This window comes from Cavia porcellus, unplaced genomic scaffold, assembly GCF_034190915.1.
Source record: "Cavia porcellus strain 051 isolate PalLab524CR breed Dunkin Hartley unplaced genomic scaffold, mCavPor4.1 scaffold_30, whole genome shotgun sequence".
In the NCBI taxonomy this organism is placed as follows: Eukaryota; Metazoa; Chordata; class Mammalia; order Rodentia; family Caviidae; genus Cavia; species Cavia porcellus.
This window is the reverse complement of record NW_026947513.1, coordinates 29,585,340-29,603,135: the sequence shown is the minus strand read 5'-3', so window position 1 is coordinate 29,603,135 and position 17,796 is coordinate 29,585,340. Positions and strand designations below refer to the sequence as shown.

Here is a 17,796-nt window from a genome sequence, read left to right as displayed (position 1 = left end):
AAGAAATAATATGATCTATCTTTCTATTTCCTATTATCTCTTTCATTTTGCTCTTTATTTACATTTTGGGTTTCTCATTTATGAGAAAATGTATTCTTTTTTTTCCCTTGTAGGCTCTCCAGAATTTGTTTTGTGATTTCTTAATGATAACCATTCTCTCGGGACTAAGTTAGAATATCAGTGTTGTTTTAATGTACCTTTCTCTAATGGCTAGAGATGTTGAACATTTTTTCATATACTTATTGGCCATTTGTACTTCTTTTGAGAAATGTCTAGTCATTTATGTAGTTTATTTTTAAATTAGATCTTCTATTTTAGGGGTCTAATATTTTTTATTTCTGTGTTCTAAATATTAGTCCTCTATTTGAGGAGTAACTTGCAAAATTTTTCCCATTCTATGGATTATCTCTTCACTTTTGGTTGTTCCCTTTGCTGTTCAGAAGCTTTTAAATTTCATATAGTCTCATTTGTTGATTCATGGTGTTATTCCTTGTACAAGTGGGATTCTGTTCAAGCAATCTTTGCCTATGCTTGTCATCTAGAGTTTTACTTATTTGATCTTTCAGCACATTAAGTGTTTCTGTTTTTTACTATTTATATCTTTCTTCCATTTTGATTTTAGTTTAGGGCTTAGTGAGATATATGGGTCTTGGGTTAGTCTTCTACATATAGATAGCCAGTTTTCCCAAAACTGTTTATTAGAGAAGTATCTTTACTTCAATGTATATTTTTGGCCCCTTTGTTCAAGCTGAATGGGCTGGGGTGTTTTTGAATCCTCTGCTTTATTCCACCAACCAGCATGTCTGTTTTTAGGTCAGTATCATGCTGTTTTTATCACTGTTCCACTTTGTCATATAACTTGAAATTCAGGATTGTGATGCATCCTGCTCTGCTCTTGTTTCGTAGGATGGTTTTTACTATTCTGGATCTTTTCTGGTTCCACATAAATTTTAGTATTCCTTTTGCAGTTCTATGAGGGATGTTATTGGTATTTTCATTGGGCATGCCTTAAATCTGTGTATTCATTTTGAAAGCATGAACATTTTGGCAGTATTTTTTCTGCCTATTTAGGAATAGGAGATATCTTTCCATTTTCTGATGTCTTCTTTGATTTATTTTTTCAGAGTACTGTAGATTTTGTAGAGGTCTTTCACTTTGTAGTAGGTTGGGTTAATTTTGTACTATTTAATTTTTATTGATGCAGTTGTGAACAGTATTGTTTTACTAATTTCTTCTTCCTAAGTTCATCCTTAGAATACAGAAACAAAAATACAGGAACACTACTGAGTTTGTAATCTTATATAATGCTAGTTATTTGTTAATTTTAGGAGTCTTTTGGTGGAATATTTTGAGTCTGCTCTGTAAAGGATCACATCATCAGTGAATAATTATAGTTTAACTTCTTGCTTTCCTGTACATATCCCTTTTATTTCTTTCTCTTGCCTGATTGCTCTGGCTAATATTTTGAAGAGGGATGATGATAGTGGATTTCATTGTTGGGTTCCTGATTTAGAGGAAATAGTTTGTTTTTCCTCATTTTATATGATGTCTGCAATAGGTTTCTCGTGAATGTGATGAAGTCAGATTGAGATAAAGTCCTCTATACCTCTGTAGGTTTTTCCAAAATCATGAATCGATGTTGTCAAAGATTTTTTCTACATCTATTGATGGTCATGTGATTTTTTTTGTCTTTGCTTCTTTTCATGTAAGGTGTATCTTGAGCCATCCTTGCATGCTGGAATGAAGCTTACTTGTTCATGATATATGACCTTTTTGATCATTTGTTGCATCTGAAAGTATCTTGTTGAGGGTTTTTATGTCTGTGTTCATTAAAGAGATTGGCCTCTTATTGTTTTTTTCAGCTGGATCATTTTCTGGTTTTGGAATAAGGGTACTGATAGCTTCTGAGAATGAGTTTAGGGATGTTTCTTCCCTTTCAATTTTATTAACAATTTTGGGAAGTATTGATGTTAGATCTTCCTTGAAGTACTTGTAGAATTCTGCAGTAAATCCACTGGCATTTAACCTTTTCTTTGTTGATAGATTTTTTTTATTATTATTTCAATTTCACTCCTTGTTATTGGATTATTAACGATTCTTCTTATTTCAGTTTTGACAATTCACATTTATCTAGCAATTTTTCCATTTCTTCTGAATTTTCCAGTTTCTTAGAGTGCAGATTTTTCAGTGTAATTGCTAGTAATCTTCTGGAGTGAGAAAGTATACATTGTGATCTCACCATTTTCATTTCAAACTGCACTGATTTGAATCTTTGCTTTTTTGGGTAAGATTTGCTAGCGGTTTATATACTTTGGTTTTATTGTACAGAACAAGAGGTTATCCTCTGTCTTTTTGAGACAAGATTTTACTCTGCAATTTAGGCCAGCCTCAAATTTGAAGCAATCCTTCTGCCTCAGGCTCCTGAGTGCTGGGATTATAGGTGTATGCCACCATGCCCAGCCTGCAACAAGCTCTTTGATTTACTGATATATATATATATATATATATATTTTTTTTTTTTTTTGAGCTTTCTCATTTTTTTATGATAACTATAAGCATCCTTCTTAAGACTGCTGTCATTGTTTCCTATAAATTCTGTTATGTTTTTTGGTCTGGTATGTTGTTTAATTTCCATACATTTGTATTAGTTCTGTGGTGTTTTTTGCTTTTGATGTTTAGTGTCACTGCTCTGTGATCTGATAATATACATGGAATAATTTTGATTTTTTTCTTTTTGATTGCTGGAATTGAACTAATGACCCCACACTTGCCAGGCAAGTAATGTGCCACTGAGCTGTATTCCAGTCTCGATTTTGATTCTTTTTTATGTAAAGATGCTTATTGGCTAGTATATCATGTATTTTGAAGAAAGTACCACGTACTACTGAGGAAAATATGTATTATGTTCTTAACAATATATAGAGATCTGTCTTAGTTACTTTTTACTCGTTGTTGAGACAAAATACCTGAAGCCCAAAGTTGGGAAAGGAAAGGTTTATTTCTTACAGTTTTTGGAGTTTCAGTCCACACTCAGTTGGCTCCAAGACAGGCGGGCATGGCTGGACTACCGTTCATGGCAGCTGCAAATGGCAAGCTCCAACCAGCAAAGAGAAAGACACACCTTCTTCCTGCCATTACATCACATCCTGGCTCCACCCCTATGTGGGTGGAGCACTGACACAATCAACCCAAGCACTAGACAATGAACGAATAACAAATGCACAATTCAAACTCTTGAGGGCTGGGGGACACAGACATAAACCATGACAATATCTATTGAGTCCATTTGTTTGGAGGTTTAGTTTCATTTTTGTTGTTGTTGAGATATTATGTCGTTGATGTATTTGTGACAGTGGAGTATGGAGGTCTCTATTTTAATTGTGTTGATTTTTATTTGATTTTAGTTGTCATCACTGCTCAGACTCTGACACTATCCTGGAATTCTCTTTGTCCCTCAACCTCTATATGGATACCTTTTGATTCTGACAATCCCAGTAGAACTGCTGCTGTATACCATTTTCTGATCCTCCCTCCTCAAAATGTCTTCCTCTCTTCTCAGTTAACTCTGTCTCTCTGATGAAATACTTCAGGATCCTACCTTAAGAAGAGGAAATATTTATTTTAGCTCATAGTTTCAAAAGTTTCAGTCCTTTGAAACTACAGTCAGCAGGCTGCCTTGCTTTGAGATCTGTGGTAAGTCAGAAATGTCATGGCAGCAGGGTGTGGTGGAAGAAAGCTGCTCCCCTCAGGCTGGCCAGGAAGCACAGAGAGAAGGCAAGAGCCCAGGAAGGGGCCAGGGACCAAATGAGGTCCCCATTGCAACTAAGTCAAACTCCTGTTTTCAGCTCTTCTAATAATGCCCTCAAATTATGATCTCATCAGTAGATTAATCTACTGGTGAAGTTAGAGCCCTCATCATCTAATCTCTTCCTGAAATGGCAAACAGAGACATTGAAACAACATCCAACATTTGGAGGCAGATTATTTAATGTTGGAAGGGCACTGACTAGGAATCAACTGTCCCTCAGGATGTCAGGTCCCGATCTCTGCTGGTCTAGGGCTTATATGAGATAAGCAAGTAGAAAATATAGAGGCAGAAAGGCTTGTCAGCTGGGGAGTGGTTCTTACAGTGGGCATCGTAGTGACCAGCTATGCATCCCAGTGACCAGTCATTTCTAGTCAACAGAAGCAACCAGAACTGTGACAGGAACTATTACGAGGCAACTATGAATCTGAAGCCTTTGCTATCCTCGTGATTTCCTACGACCCATGCTTAGCCTCCCCACTCCCTATGCACAGATGACTTCCTGTAAGGTGAGCTTCTCCACAATGAATAAAAATATTTCACAACAGGCTAGACATAGATTTTATCTTAAAATATTATAATTCGTCAATTTATAGAGGTTTCTGAAGAAGCTTGATGAACTATTTTGAGCCATTTTATATTTATAGTTATCTAATTTTCACAGTCTCATTGCATGATAGTCTGATAGACTCTTGCATAGGTATAATGATAGTATTTGGAATGGTTTCTTCAACAAATGGAAAATAATTTAAAAGATTAATGTAAAAGAAGTAAACATTTATAATGTAAAAATTCTACTTTTGTCATAATTGCATATCGCCCTGGCTCACACTGGGCTCTCAGTCAGTTCTGGCTCCTTTACATATCTGTATTATACTATAGGCAAACTTATAAACTGGCCATTGTAATTGCTCTCTGTGTGGGAACATATTTATTTTTACACAGTATACACTCATCAAGTAGTGTGATGAGTTATGGTATATTATCAGTTGTCCCTTTTACAGACTTTGGTTAGAAAGTAGAACATTTGATTTTATTTTGAGAATGAAGGCAACAATTAGCTTTTTCCAAGGGCTTAAGAGACACCAACAGATCTTAGCCAGAAATGAGCATTGTTTATTTTTTTGGAGACTCATTTCTATCTTTTCTACCAAGCTCTATCACTGAAACCTCAATGTTGACTATGACCTAAGTAACATTATGGACTACCTAGTTAAGAAAAAGAAGCTGGTCTTTGAAATCAGCTCAGAAAGGTTATGGTTATAAATTGTTTTGCTCACTGCTGGCACCTGGGTCAGTGAATGGCAAGTCAGCAACAGAGCTGAAGGCTGTTTGGAAAGATACACATTTCATCCATCTGTAATATGATAGATTCGTGAATTTAATTAAGAAAGTTGCTCAAAACAGAAACTCTTTGAAAGTATCTAATATTTACTACTAGTAAATATGTTTGTAAAAGCCAAAAGAGATAACATATTTTTTTTATTTTTGTTTTCTGTCTCTTAGAGTCTAGTATCACAGACAGTGTTTTAGGCACTGAGATGTATGTTTCAATTATCAAACAATTCTGTTTTAAAAAATAACACGTTAACCTGAGCATAAAAACATTTATTATGCCATGAATGAATGTATTCACAAAATGACTTTGTTTTTTGTCTTCTTCTGAGACAGGGTCTTGCTACATAGTTCAAACTGGCCTTGAGCTCAATATACAGGGCCACGTAGCCGCATAGCAATCCTCCTGCCTCAGCCTCTCAGTCTCCTGAATGTTGAGGCTGGTTCTACTATGAAAGACTCTTTTTCTCTTTTTATTATTTAAAATTACTTCTATTTTTTGGGCTAAGTTTAGAATATTACATAGATTTTTAAAATTGAATTTAAATTTAGTTTTAACTGATACATAAAATACATAATAATTGACTAAATCCCCGGCCCACATTTATCATTCCTCATGACGAATACTTTTGAATCCTTTCTTCTAGCTTTTTGAAATGTATCATATGTAATTGTTTCCAGCAGTCATCTTACTGTGTGTACCAGAACATCTTTCTCTTGTAGTTTTAGTTAGTTTTAGTCGCATACACATTTACTTAATTTGGTGGCAAGGATATGAAGATTTTTAAAATTGAATTTAAATTTAGTTTTAACTGATACATAAAATACATAATAATTGGCTGTATGAGTTATGTAATGTATTTTGATACATGTATCCATCATGCAATATTTAAATGTGTTTAAAAATATCTACCTCCTCATTTATCATTTCTTTGGTAAGAGTACATAAGATACAAAATCCTCAATACATTGAAAGGGTAAGAATCTTCTCAAAGGGGAAAAAGAATAACATCTCAAGGAATAGCAGGAAAAAGAAAAAGGAAGGGAAAAAAATCTAAATTTGTATAAACACACGATAGCTAAGATGATTGTGCTACAAATTCTATAAGGTCATAGAACAAAGCAGTTAATATTCAGAGGATTGGAATAATTTTGCATGTTTGTGTCAGGTGGCCTGAGGAACTCTTCAAGATCACTGTGTAAAATACCAACCTTAGTTCTGTTCCTACCACTGTGTTTTGAAGGCTTGTATCATTACTGTTTTGGGCTCTTTGCTATTGTTATTTATTTGTCTTTTTTGTTCCTTATTTTTCTAGTAATCTTGTTTTTGTTTTGTTTTTCACTCTAATGCAGAAAGGATAGGTATACATGTAAAGGCTTATACATGCCTAGAATTTCCCCTAAACAGTTTATGAGAATTATTATATTATGTGTGATGAAATGAACAGCTATTTTGAAGAAAAACAGACATTAGAGTATCCATCACTGATTTTATATTATTATGCTGTGAAATCCAATAATGCTTCTATTCTTTGTTTAGAGTGATTTTAGTCTGTTTTGTATTGTTTAATTTCAACATACATGGAAGTATAGACAGCTATTTTGAAGAGAACAAGAGACATATGGCAGTCATTTTTAATTTTCATATTGTTTGGTTTTGAAGGCCTGTAATGCCTTCATTACCCTGTTCTAATTAGTTTTATGCTATTTTGTTTTGTATGAATTCATTGTGTGTGAAGATATAGTCAATCATTTAGAAGAAAACAAGAGACATGGTAGCCACTGTAGATCTCCTGCTGTCTTGTTTTGAAATCTCTGTGACTTACATTGTTTTCTTCTGATCTGCTTTGTTCTGTTTAGTTTTACCTTTTTTAAAAAAATAAAATAAAAAAACATTTATCATTTCTTTATTTTTTGGTACCGGGAATCCAACTTGTGACCTCACGCTCGCTGGGCAGGCGTTTATGCCACTGAGCTAAATCCCCGGCCCACATTTATCATTCCTCATGATGAATACTTTTGAATTCTTTCTTCTAGCTTTTTGAAATATATCATATGTAATTGTTTCCAGCATTCACCTTACTGTGTGTACCAGAACATCTTTCTCCTGTAGTTTTGGTTAGTTTTAGTTGCATACACATTTACTTAATTTGGTGGCAAGGATATGAAGAATTCCTTTTTTTATTTGTACTATAGCAAAAAATTTGAGTTCATTTTCTCATCTAAATAGAAATAAAATGTCTTAATGTTATTGTCAAATTTTGTGAGATTGTACATGTATATCATTAAGTATAGTGTCTGACATATAATAAGTACTCATTAAATGGTAATTATTGTTCTTTTAGATGACGTCTGTGTACTAAAAAATGCCAATTTATTTTATCTGAGTGATGCCTTTGATATGTGTTTAACTCCATTTTCCTAAATTAAAATTTATAGAGAATAAATTTTACATGTAGAAAAATGTACTGTCTTTATATTTATTGCTTGATAATGTTTAACCGTATTTTTTCTTTAAATCTGCAGTATAAAGCTTATGTTTTAATGCTGTTTGTCATAGGAAAAAGGTCATCTTGGGTATAATTTAATTTACTGTGGTTATAAAATGTTAGCAAACTCTGGAGTAAGGGAGCAGCTGTGTTTATACATCCTGAAGCACATGCTTTATAAATATATATGTATAATCCATTTCCAGTGATTTCTTTAGGCAGACTTTATATTTTACATAAAAATCCAAGTTGGAAAACAATTTTTAAATAAAATACAAATGAATTATAAAAAAACCACTAAAGGTAATCATGTATAATATTGCTTTAGTTTTATATTTTATCTATCTTTTCAATAAAAAGTAAGTATACTATTGTTTTAGTTGCCAAAGTAGTTTTTAATAGGTAAGATTCATTTTTAACATATTAATTTTTAGATTACTTTTTTCTAAATCAAACTAAGTTTACCTAAACTACATAATAGTGTCTTCTGGTTCTATAACAAATTCATGGGCTCTTTAATGCTTCTATTAGCTCTCAAACCATATGTTACGACTTGTAGATATATTGACTTTCTTTAGCACTGTATTTTACTTTGCCATCTTTTCAGCGGTCCTGTTTCACAAGATCCATTTTTCCACCCATTTAAAACAATTAGGATTGAGCTTTTTCCGCTAGTCTGATTCTCTGTGGGCCAGGAGTATCTAGGCTTTCAGCACTGTGGCATGTCACTTGAAATTACCTCTAAGATATCATTTGAATAAAGAGTAAAGAAAGAGGCAGAAAAAGATAATTCCTTAATTCAGACGTGGATAGTATTTACAGATGAAGCAGAAGTCTCACAGAATTTTTCCCAAGAAAGAAAACTGTGGTGTGTCTTTAAAAAAAAAACAAAAACACCTTAAGTGCATATAGAATAATTGCACAGGCAAGTATCGGAATAAATCAAAGCCACTGATAAGGAATATTAGGAATTAGAGATCTGAGCAGCCTATCTTATTGTTTCCTCACATGCTCATTAATTGACAGGGTATATAGCCCCTTCTTTTCGCAATTCAGAACATCTGAGGCACATTGTCTCATTTGTAGATAGAAGAATTAATAAGCTTCACCAGTAATCAGAAATATAGATCTTCTCTCCATCACTTCCCATTCTCTCTAGGGAAGGCCCTGCCCTCTAGTTTTTTGCCAAAAGAAGTGTCACTTCCAAATGATGAAAAGAGAAATTTTTTCTTTTCTGGAAGGATGTATTTTGTTTCATTCCTTGTAATAAGCATCTCTTGAGCACAAGCAGTCTGCTGGAAACTGAAATATGTACAGGTTCTTGGAGGTGGGCACATATTTTGAATTGTAGGCTAAGTATCAGTACATTAATACTATCCTCCATTTTCAGGGATACGGGGCCAAATGGGATTTTGCAGGTTGGTCTGAGTGCTCCAGCACTACCTTAATATTATTGTCTATGTTGGCCAACTACATCCTGTTCCCCTCCCCCATGCTTATACTCATTTAAACATTTTCTTCCTACTTCCCAATATCTGTTATTATATATTTTGGTCCTTATTTGAACTTTCACTTTCTCACACAGAAAAAAACCATATGATGTTTACACAGGTGTGTGTAATTTATTTAACTTGAAGAGTATGGTCTCATGATGTATCCCTTTAGCTAAAAATGTTTCAAGTTTATGTTTCTTTATGGCTGAGTATACTCCATTGTATCCCAAAAACACATCTTTATCCTTTCATCAGTGGATGGGCATTTGAGTGGTTTCCAAGATTTAGCTGTTACAAACTGTGCCACCATAAAATTCAATGCACGTATATTACTGTGGTATGATGCTTTTAATTATTTGAAGAAAACAACAAGAAAAGGAATAGCTAGGTTGAATGGAAGCTCTAGTTTTAGATTTTGAGGAGTCTGCACACTGATTTCCACAATGTTGTACCCGTCTACACTCCACCAACAGTGGAGAAGGGTTCCTTTTCCCCACAGACCTGCTAGAATTCGGTGTTGATTGATTTCTTGATAATATCATTCTTTCTGGAGTGAGATGGAAGCTCAGCATTGTTTTAATTTGCATCTTTCAAATGACTAGTGAAATTGAACATTTTTTCATATATTTGTTTGCTGTTTCTACTTCATCTGAGAAGTATCTTGTCCATTTCAGATGCCCATTTTTGGAGAGAGTCTTTACATTTAAGGGGTTTGGTCTTTTGAGTTATTTATATATTCTACATATGAATCCTTTGAGGAATAGCTGGTACACATTTTTTGTCACAGTGTGTGTTTTCTCTTTATTAGTGGTTTATTTTGCGATGCAAAGCATTCTTAATAACATGAGATCCCTGTTGTTGATTCTCTCTGATATTTCCTGTGGAATTGGGGTCTTGTTCATAAAGTTTTGTCTACACCAGTGTCACCAAGAGTTCTGCCTATTGTATCTTCCCACAGATTTAGTGTTTCTGTTTTAATATCTACATCTTTGATGGATTTTGATTTTTGTTTAGTGTTTGGTGAAAGATATGAGATCAGTTTTCATCTTCAGCATGTGGAAAGCCAGTTTTTCCGGCACCATTTATTACTGAGGCTATCTTTCATCCAATGAAGGTGTTTGGTTCTTTTGTCAAGATAAGGTAACTGAGTGTATTTGCAGTTGTTTCTGCATCTTCCAGTCTGTTCCACTGAGTCTCAAATCTTTTTTTTTTTTTTTTTGCCAATGCCATACTGTTTTTATCACAGTAGTTTTGTAGTACAGTTTCAAGTCTGGGATTGTGATGCCTCCTGCCTTGTCTTTGTTTTCTAGAATTGCTTTTAGTCTCTTCTGATTCTATATGAATTTTAGGATTGTTTTCTCTAATTCTTTAAGATATGCTGTCGATAACTGGAGATTTAGCTCAGCGGCATAAGCACCTGCCTGGGATGTGGTCATGAGTTTGATCCCTGGGACAAAAAAAAAAAAAAAAAAAAAAAAAAAGACATGCTGAAATTTTGATCAGGATTGCATTAAATCTGAATAATAATTTTGGTAGTGTGACCATTTCAATGAATTGATTCTTCCTATCCAAGAGTGAGAGATAACTTTCTATTTTCTGATCCTCTTTGATCTCCCTTTTCAGAGTAAATATAGTTTTCAAAAGAAAAGATTTATCCCTATTGTTAGATTGATTCCTAGGTATTTCAGGTTTTTGAGTGGTATTGTGAAAGATGTTGTTTTTCTAATTTTTCTCTCAGTGAGTTTATTTGCGTACAGGAATGCTGTTGGGGTTTTTTTTGGCAGGGGACAGGATCTCACTGTGTAGCCCAGGCTGGCCTTGAATGCAAAGTGATCCTCCTCTCTCAGCCTCCTGAGTGCTGGAATTACAGGCATGCGCCATCACACCTGACTCATGCTGTTAACTTTTGAGTGCTGACTTTGTATCCAGCTGCCCTACTGAGATTGATTATTAAATCTAGATGTGTTTTGGTAGTTTCGGGGTCTTCTATCATGTCATCTGAAAATAAAAATTAACTTTTTCCTTTTCTATCCTTATTCCTTTTATTTCTTTCTCTTGTCTAATGTCTTTGGCTAACATTTGCAGGACTATATTGAAAAAGATTGGTGACAGTGGATATCTTTGTCTTGTTCTTGATTTGGGGGAAAACAGTTTTTCTCTGTTTAATGTGTTGGTTGTTGGTTTGTCATAGATGGCTTTTTTCAGATTTAAATAAAGACCATCCATTTGGATTTTCTCTAGGTTTTTTTTTCTATCATGAATGCTTGTTGGACTTTGTTAAATGCTTTTTTCTGCATCTGTTGAGAAGATCATGTGGATTGGTCCTTAACTCTGTTGATATAGTGTATTGCATTTACTAATTTGTGTATGTTGAATCACTCTTGCAGCTCCAGGATGAATCCTACTTGGTAATGATGTGTAATCTTGATGATTTGCTACATTTTTTTTGCTAATGTCTTTTTTTTTTAATTTAAAGAGAATAAAAGAAAAGAAAACAAAACAAAGCAGAACAAAGCAAATAAAAAGGAAACAATTCAAGCAACACAATGCTTCACAGCAAGACAATAGGACATCAACAGTGGCTACTATAATGTCTCTTATTTTCTTTGAAATAATTGACCATACCTTCACACACAATAATATCAAACATAACAGAGTAGTATAAAACCAATCAAAAGAATGAAAGCTTTACATGACTTCAAAACCAGGTAACAGGAAATGAACAGTGTCTACTATAATAACTCATCTTCCTCAAGAAAGTTGTCCATACTATCACACATAATAAAATCAAATAAAACACAACAGAATAGAACCAATCAAAACAGAAGAATGAAAGCATGATAGGACTTCAAAACAAGATGGTAGGAAATTAGCAATGGCTACCATAATGTCTCATTTTCTTGAAAATAACTGTTCATACTATCACACATAATAAAATCAAGCAAAACAGAATAAAACCAATTAAACAAATGAATGAAACCACTATAAGACTTCAAAGCACTATAATAGGAAAACCATGATTACCGTAATATATCGCATTATATTCAAAATAGCTGCCCCCACCATCTGACAGCATAGAATCTAACAAAACAAGACAAAGGCAAAACAGGACAAAGGCAAACCTAACAAAATTGTGAGAACAATACAAGAGTTCAAGACAAAACAATAAGAAATTAACAGTAGTTTCCACCTTCCCCTCCTAGACATTTCCTCCCCAATCATTCTTACAATAACTGTTTTGCTTTTGGACATCATTAACTCCTTCTGTTTTTTATGCTAGGGTTACACGTATGAGTTTGAACTATTTGACCTGTGAACATGATCTCCAGTTGTGTCCATTTACATACAGGAGCCTTGAGATTATTCTACTTTATAGCTGGGTAGCTTTCCACTGCATGAAAATACCATGTCTTTCTTATCCATTCTGTAGTTGAGGTGCAAGTTACTCTTGCCTTTTTTTCTGGTCTCCTGTCACATGGAGCAATTGTTTTCTCTCCTTTGATTTTCAGCCTATGAATTTTTTCTTGTATACAGTACATCGATGGAGATTGTTTCTTGATCCACTCTCGCTATGTTTCTTTTCATTGCCGAGCTGAGGCCGTCTACATTAATTGTTACAACAATTACATTGGTTTGTCTCTTCCATGTTATTCTCCTATTGCTGGCCCTCCCCTTTCCCCCTTCATTCAATTGCCTGATTTGTTTGGCGATCCTCCTCTGCTGCTGTTTCTGTCCCCATGGTCATCTTTATCTCTCTCTTGAATATCCTTTAGCACTCTCTGTAGAGTTGGTTTGGTAGTCATGAATTCCTTCAGTTGGAAGTATCTTATTTTTCATCAATTTTGAAAGATAGTTTTGCAGGGTGTATCAGTCTGAGTTGGAAGTTGCTTTCTTTCAGGATTTGAAACACTTCACTGCAAAGTCTTCTTGACTTGATGGTTTGTATTGATAAGTCTGCCATGATTCTGGTTGGTTTTCCTTTATGGGTGATGTGTTTCTTTTCCCTAACAGCTTTTAATATTTTGTTCTTGTGCTGAATTTCTGGGATCTTGATTATTATATGTCTGGGTGTAGATTTAATTTTGGTTATGGCTAGTTGAACTTCTATATTCCTTGCTTATCTGCATGGGAGATCCTTTTCCCATGTTTGGGAAGTATTCTGCCATTACTTCTGTAAGTACCTTTTAATTTAATTTGTGTTGACTGCTGCTGCTTCACTAATACCAATCACTCTTAAAATATGCTTTTTTATATCATTTTGCAGCCATTGAATTCTTTCCTGATTCCTTGTTATTTTTAAGAGATCGTTCCTTTCATGATCGCTAACTGCAATCCTATCTTCAAAGTTTGAAAGTCTTTCTTCAGACTCTTGCAAGTGATTTTGCCAGCTTTTGATTGACTTTAATTTCCTGGATCTCTCTTTGAATCTGTTTCATGCATTGTAATCCCTTTCTATATTCATTCAAGGTTTCCATCATTTTTCTATGTTGTTCTTTTTTTTTTATTTCTGTCTTCTTTAGATATGCTGAGAAATTCTTTGAGTATGTTTCTGATTTCTTCTTTTACCTGAAACATTATTTCTGATTTGACTGCTTTAACATTCTCATGAAGTTGTTATGTTTCTTCAGTTGCTATCCTCTTGGAGATTTTAGGTATGTGACTACTGTTTTCTTCCATGACTGTATTTCCCAGACTTGTTCTGTGTAGGCTAGAGGTCTGAGATTGCCTTTTGCTCCTTCATCTTGACATTCTCCTGGGTTCCTCCCAACAAGCCAGTTGTGGGGCCCCAGGCACTTCCCACATTGGCTGCCCCTCCACGGTGTAGGGGAATGAAACAGGCACCTGGGTTCCTCTGACCCCAGATTTACAGCGAGGTAACAGGGCATGGGCTGGGCTTCTCCAGACCTATGAGCTACATTTGGACTTCCCCGATGATTAAGGTTATGTGGGGGTTTGGCCACTTGTCTCGGCCTGTGTGTCCACACTGGCAATCGTGTGGTGGCAGGCACACAGGGGTGTGTTTTTCTGATTCTCCTGATGGGTGTTGGCTGCCTAAAGTACTAAGGGCCTCCAATGGTGCCTATAATTGCATGGGAATTACCTGGCTATGAGTCCCTGCTCCTCCTGGTTGCCCGCAGGAAGGAGCCTTCTGGTGGCAGCTCCTAACAGGCAGAGGCAGATCTGTCTGGCTCTTTCTGCCCACCTGTTTGCCAATATCTTATTGAGGATTTTTGCATCTGTGTTCATTAGGGAGATGGGCCGGTAGTTCTCTTTTTTGGTTAGATCCTTCTTTGGTTTTGATATTAGGGTAATGCTTGCTTCCTGGACTGAATTTAGAAGTTCTGTATGGGAAACAGTGTTCCATGTGGCAAGAAGCTGGAAAAAAAGCCAGACTAGCTATTTTACTTGCAGACAAAGTGGATTTTCAAGTCAAGACTGATCAGAATAGAGAGAGAGAGAGAGAGAAAAAAAAAAAGATCACTGCAATCTTGTCAAGGCAACAATCCAAGAAGAACAGATAAAAATCATAAATATATATACACCAAATACCAGGGCACCCAAACTACATAAAACAAATACTAACATAGAAAAAGTTGCTGCCTACTGGGTCCAGCCGTGTTTCTTTGACACTGGTGCTTAGTATTGTTTATGACCCTTAGGCAATCTCAGTCTTGGTGTAATGAGAAGAACAACTGATAAGAACAATTGTGTCATCTTGGCTATAGTAGCACAAACAGCAGTAACAATAGCATCCAACATGGTTTCAAACTGGCAAACTGTGGTAACTATTAACTTGCCAGTTTTAACTGTCTGAAGTAGATTTGTTGTTATATATAAAATCTAAAACAATTCAGAAAATCATACACAACAAATAATCCCGTGACATGGCTAATTACTCTCAGAGGAGAAGATTTAAGGATTTATAGGTTAAAATACAGAGAAGTAGAAGAAGAGATTAGAAGCAAGGCTGGAGGAAAAAGGAAGATTATGCAAACTTTGGGAAACTGGTGAAGAAAATATAAAGGAAGAAGAGAAGGAAGACAGAAGATCAGAAAAGAGCAACAACAAAAAACTGGAAACATATTTACATTCGTATAAAAACAAGAACAATCAAAAAATACAACAAAAATAAATATAGGAAAAGAAAAAAATATGTTCACTTCAAAGCTCTGCTCTCACTGGTAGATACTGTGAACAGAGACTGCAACTGTGAGTAGATCATCTCAGCAAGCCGGCCACAGCTTTGCCCTGGAGGAGTGGGTTATCTCAGGAAACCTGAACCTTGAGTTCCACTGAACTTCAGGCTGGTTTCTGCCTCTGAGGCTGGAACCTTATCTGTTCAGACTGTAACTCTCCACATGTCTCTTGCTATCTTTAACTGGATTTTCTGCTGACTTGAACTAGACTCCCTAACCTCCTGTTAACTTGACACTGGGACCTGCTATACGGAGGTAGCCTGCAGCTCTGCTGAGTTCTGAGCTCAGTTGGCCCCTCTCCAAGATGGCTGTTATCCAGTAGCCCTCTTCTGGGGGATGACTGAACCCAAAGAGCTCACCAGCCACTGCAATCTGCTGCATCCTCTGCCCCGTTTCACTTCTGAGTTTCTCCATGGAGTCCTCTAGGGTTGCCAGCAGTCACTGTGGGCTGCAGGTTCGGGCCCCTCCTTCCATGCAGTGAGTCCGGACTCAGTGAGAAAGTGTCAGATGCCGCCACCTTCTCTTCACTGAAGTCTCCCTTTTTGCTTTCCTTATAGGTTTCAGTTTTCACTTAGGATCCTTCCTGGGTACCTCCTCCTCTTCCTCATCAGGACACCAAATCTCTTTCTATTTTTCCTTTCTTTCTTTCCTTTTCTTCTCCTCTCTCCCTTGTTCCTTTCCCCATTTAAGGACCGAAACTCTCAGAGAGACTCTTTCTCACTGCTCACACTCTACCATCTTCCTGAAAGTGCCCTGACCACTTTCCACTACACCCCTCTTATACTTGTTCTTAGGTATAAGAAAAAAAATTTTCAGAAGTTGATAGGGCCAATATATTCCACTAATAAAATGCTCAATTATATCCAATTAAGTTAATAACCTCTTGTATGAGTACTAAGATCACAAAAATCTAACGTTTTCCACTAATTTGTTTTCCCTTGGTCTTGATACATCTATAATTTGAGTGTTTAAATTAGATATTTCATCTGGAGCTTTACTCATGAATCCTTTAGGTGAACCATATACATTTCTCTGTGAGGGTATGTGTCAAGTCAATTTCACTGTTTTTCTTGCAGAATTTTTTATTTTAATGTTCTTTTCCCCATCACATTAAAGTATTGTTTTCTTGAATAACTAGAAGGGGAGGGAAGGAAGAAGTGGTTAGTTAGAGGGAGGGAGGGAGGGAGGGAGGGAAAGAGAAGAGAAGAGAAGAGAAGAGAAGAGAAGAGAAGAGAAGAGAAGAGAAGAGAAGAGAAGAGAAGAGAGAGAAGAGAAGAGAGAAACAGAAATGAACACCCATGAAATTCTATTCCTTTGCCCAAGTTGGGCACATTGCCTGCTTTGGACTTAGGTAAATTTGTGCCAAGCACCTGATTAGAAAATGGGAATGCAATGTATATGTTAACTACTGCTCTTAAACTGGGCTTGCCTTAAAAGTTATGGTATCCTATGTTATTCCAGCTGGAAGCCAGAGTTAGTAATCAAGCAAAGTAAATTCAAAACTAAAATTTTGGTTCTTAGTATTTTGTGGGTCTACCAAAAAAGTTTCAATTACAGACTTCATGTCAGTTGCTAAGGCGCATGTGTATGGGTTTTCATTTGGTGGAAAACAAGAAGAAAACAGGCTTATTTGACCAGAAGGGAAATAATAATTCTGACTGGTCTTCTATCCTGAGACACTCCCTCCAGCTGTTGTTACCATGCTGGCTACTACCTCAGTGCTTCCTGAGCTTTTGTTTCTTCTCTTTCTTTTTAAAACATAGATTCCTATGCATGAAAGAAAATAGCATTGTCCAATTTATTATTTTTAATGAGTATAGCTTAGTGAAACAGAGCGTTAGTTATGCCTATTTACAGAATATCTTTGTATAACTCAAAGGTGCATTTTTTTTTCTTTTTCTGAGAGAGGTGTATGCCTCAGCTGGATGAATATCTAGGGTTTTGAGAGTGCTAGAGGTTAGCTAAACATTACTGGATGCTTGAAGTTTGACAGTAAGATTGGTTGTAGATGCAGATTTCCATTTTCCTTTATTATAGAAGCTAGGTGGGGTGAATTATTCATTGAGGCATTTTGTTTGGCCAAAGGCTGCTGGTCTTCAAAAGTTGGAGGAATAATTCAAGAAATACCCAAGTTCTTCTTTGGCTGGGGACATGGGATTTGATTGAGCTGGTTTACTTGTACACTTGACTGAGTGTGTATTCCTTGGCACCTCCTCCACCTTAGTCACTTCTGTTCTCTACTTCTCAGTCAAAAGGGACTGACGTCAGAAGTGGACAAGTGCCTAGTGGACGCTGCTCTGTTTTTTTCCTCTGGAGTGCACTGGTGCTTGACTTGATGACTTTGAGTGATACCAGTCTCCCACAGAAACGTGTTCTTTAGAAGGACCATATGTAGTGCTCCTTAACACTTACTTCTTTTGCTAAGTGATTTCTAGTGGGAAAAAGTACCAGTCTAGAACTTAGAGTCTAGGGTTCTG

At 35.8% G+C, this 17,796-nt stretch overlaps 1 protein-coding gene across 3 annotated transcripts in view; it reads left to right on the top strand.

Annotated features, from left to right (window-relative positions):
- Scfd2 (sec1 family domain containing 2) overlaps nucleotides 1-17,796 on the top strand; it is a 446,638-nt gene that overhangs the window by 122,138 nt on the left and 306,704 nt on the right. The gene's annotated exons all lie outside the window — the stretch shown is intronic.